The sequence below is a fragment of the Quercus suber genome, unplaced genomic scaffold, assembly GCF_002906115.3.
Source record: "Quercus suber isolate HL8 unplaced genomic scaffold, Cork oak 2.0 scaffold_679, whole genome shotgun sequence".
In the NCBI taxonomy this organism is placed as follows: domain Eukaryota; kingdom Viridiplantae; phylum Streptophyta; class Magnoliopsida; order Fagales; family Fagaceae; genus Quercus; species Quercus suber.
In genome coordinates, this window is record NW_027070120.1 from 73558 (window position 1) to 76431 (window position 2874).

Sequence of the window (2874 nt, forward strand, 5' to 3'; positions counted from 1 at the left end):
GCTGCCAAATCAGACCCTACAATATTGAAACTCGCTACTAACATACATGGTAAAAATTAAGCTCTCCATTTAAAGGAAAACATTTTTTTAGATGTTTCATTTTCTCTATAATTTGTACCTCATTATCAAATAAATGATGATTTGGGAATAATGTGAGAACTGTACAGATTTCTAAGTTTAAAAAGTCCTATATTCTACCACTGTCTGATGTGTTGCAACTCTTTAATATTACTCTGGGTTAGGAAACTTAAAACCTTAACATTAGTACACTAAACCAGAACTTAAAAGTTGTTGTTGTTATTGTTGTTGTTGTTGTTTTTTTTTTTTTTTTTTTTTTTAATGATCAACAATCAACACCCCATCTGAGCCAAGTCTTTCTATTGGAAATTTCTTTAAAATTACTCATAAGAGATGAATGATGCAAAGCTAAACACCTAGGCATCTAGCTGCCACTCGGCTGCATATGGCAGAACTGCAACGCCTTCAAAATTTTCCTGCCAGCACATTATATAGGCAAAACCACTCCATCTGCACCGTCTCTGCCAATGTCGCTTAATTGTCAGCAAGACCAGCTATCCCTCCACAACTGGGCACACTCGCCTCGGTACTCTCCTACAGTTAATCTGATCCAAATCTGCATGATAGGCTTGCGCATACCTGCAAAACAAAGCTTTACTGAGCATTTACTCTTCATAAGCACCTGTTTTGAACCCTCAAACATCACTTTGTTGAGGTTATACCACAAGGCCAACAGAGTTATGATATGACTATCTTGAGAACATCACATATTCCTACTTATGAAAATGTAGATCCTCCGTTCACTAAGTCAACAACTGCTTCAAAGAGCAAGGATAAATGCACAAAGTTCTAAGGGTCTTAATCTGAGCAAAATCATACAGCCCAAGCAAAGACTATACTCCAGTAATAAATTATCCAAGTTTTCCTCTTCCTCATTCTTATAAGATACAGTTTCACTCACCATGTTTAGGAGTTATATGAGGCCATTTCAGCTATCAGTAACTCCACACCTTGAGATAAGGATAGCTAAAATTTGACAGCCACTTGTGTAGAGTATAGCTCTCTAACCACGTCCTGTTTCAAAGTGAAAGTGTAAAGATAACTTTAAATACCTATTAACTGATGCAGCTCGTTTTGACTTCCTTAATGGAATCTTAAAATACTTTTTCTTTTTCTTTTTTTCGTTTTATTGGAAAATATTGACACACAGACATACACACTAGACCAAAAGTCAAGAACATAGAGAGGCCATAGCACAAAAGTCATATGGTATAAACCGATATAATTCAAGAGATAAATCCTGCATAAAAGGAGTTTTTAACCATCTATATTACAAAATAACAGGGCACTTACATGTGGCAGCACTCATTTCCATCAAAACTTGACATCAGATACACATATATGACTAACCTATTAAACTCTTAAATGTCTGGAAAAAAAAAAGGATGATTCTTTTACCAATTGAATGAATCCTCATGATTCATTAATATGCATATTAAATTAGCTAGAAGTACTGCTTTGTGTTTTTTTATTAAGGAAATAGACCAGATGAGAGTTTGAATTACTGCCAATAAAGTACAAGTATATGCCAAAGGAAAGGAAAAGTGATGATGCATCAACCAGCAAAACTCAAATTAAGAAGAAGGATGGTGACTTACAGGTGATCTAGAGAAAATATTTGATCAACCTTTCGAGTCACTTTCACAAAATTCCTTCCAATGAAAAAATCTCAGGTCACTAATCACTCACTTGACTTATCACAACCAGCCATTAACATGAACATTCTCTATTTTTAAAAAAGAAATTGGATCCCCACTATTTCCATTCCCTACCCTTGCAACTCTCCTCTGACAGGATTGGTTGCAGTTGGAATCCTCTCTAAAGGACTGGATTTGCTTATCCTGCTGCTATCAAAGCTTTTCTTTGATTTTTGATCTGATAATTATCCTGTACATTAAAATCAAACTTATAAAATACATGGCCACATTAGTGGCAAAGAAAGGTTCTTTCTTCGCGCTTACCTTGTTCCTATAAGACCAAATAGACCATAAGATAGAGACAAAAGACAACAAGAAGTACTTAAAGTTCTCTCAATTGCCATAATTTCTCTTCATCCATGCTTGAATCAAGTAAGGCTGAATGAAATTAGTTGTAATGGACAGATCAAAAACAAGAACATATCATAAAGATGAACATGTGAAATAGGCATGAATGGTTTGCCTTGGTCATGATCCAAAATGGGCCTGGAAAATTTCAAGAACATCAAAAAACTAAAGAACAATAGTCATCTGTCAAAAGCTTCCATAATTAAAGAGCAAGTATAAAATTAGTTTTAAAGTATTAATATCACAGATCAATATGGTAATTATATTACAGATGGAGGCAATACATGTGATAGGCTATAGTACCCTTTCCATTCGAACTTGACATTATGTATGTTTTGTTAAGCTCCTAAATGTCTGGGAAAAAAAAAAAAAAAAAAAATAGTGGCAAACAAAAGAAAAAAAAAAAATCTAACAAACAAAATGCAAAGGAAAAAGATGTCTTTTCAAGATGAGATTTAAATACTATTAAGGTTTTCCCCATGCCTCTACACAAGGATCACATGGGATGATAAGGTGTAAGATATTCGTAAAATTGCAAAATAATGGCAGCCCATTGCTAAGGCCATTTAGTAATACTTACTATTCAATAGAATCAATAAACTTTTTGAACTTTGTGTTCAATCATCAATGGCAATCTTAAATTCATGGTCCCTGCCTCTTCCATTTCACCTAACTTGTTGATTACAATTAGTGGCATTATTAACTGTTAGTACATTTTAAATTAAATATGTTGAAACTCAAAATAACTGAA

The 2874-nt window shown here is 33.9% G+C and overlaps 1 long non-coding RNA gene across 3 annotated transcripts; it reads right to left on the bottom strand.

Annotated features, from left to right (window-relative positions):
- Nucleotides 1-210: 210 nt before the first annotated feature.
- On the bottom strand, nucleotides 211-2501 carry LOC136064393 (uncharacterized). Of its 3 annotated transcripts, none has more exons than XR_010626013.1 (3): nucleotides 1677-2501; nucleotides 980-1092; nucleotides 211-657 (listed from the first exon to the last, which is right to left on the bottom strand). It is a non-coding gene; the product is annotated as an uncharacterized LOC136064393 (long non-coding RNA). The 3 variants fall into 3 exon arrangements; XR_010626014.1 differs by lacking the exon at nucleotides 1677-2501 and adding an exon at nucleotides 1372-1658; XR_010626012.1 differs by lacking the exon at nucleotides 1677-2501 and having other exon boundaries at nucleotides 980-1658.
- Between the last annotated feature and the right edge of the window lie 373 nt (nucleotides 2502-2874).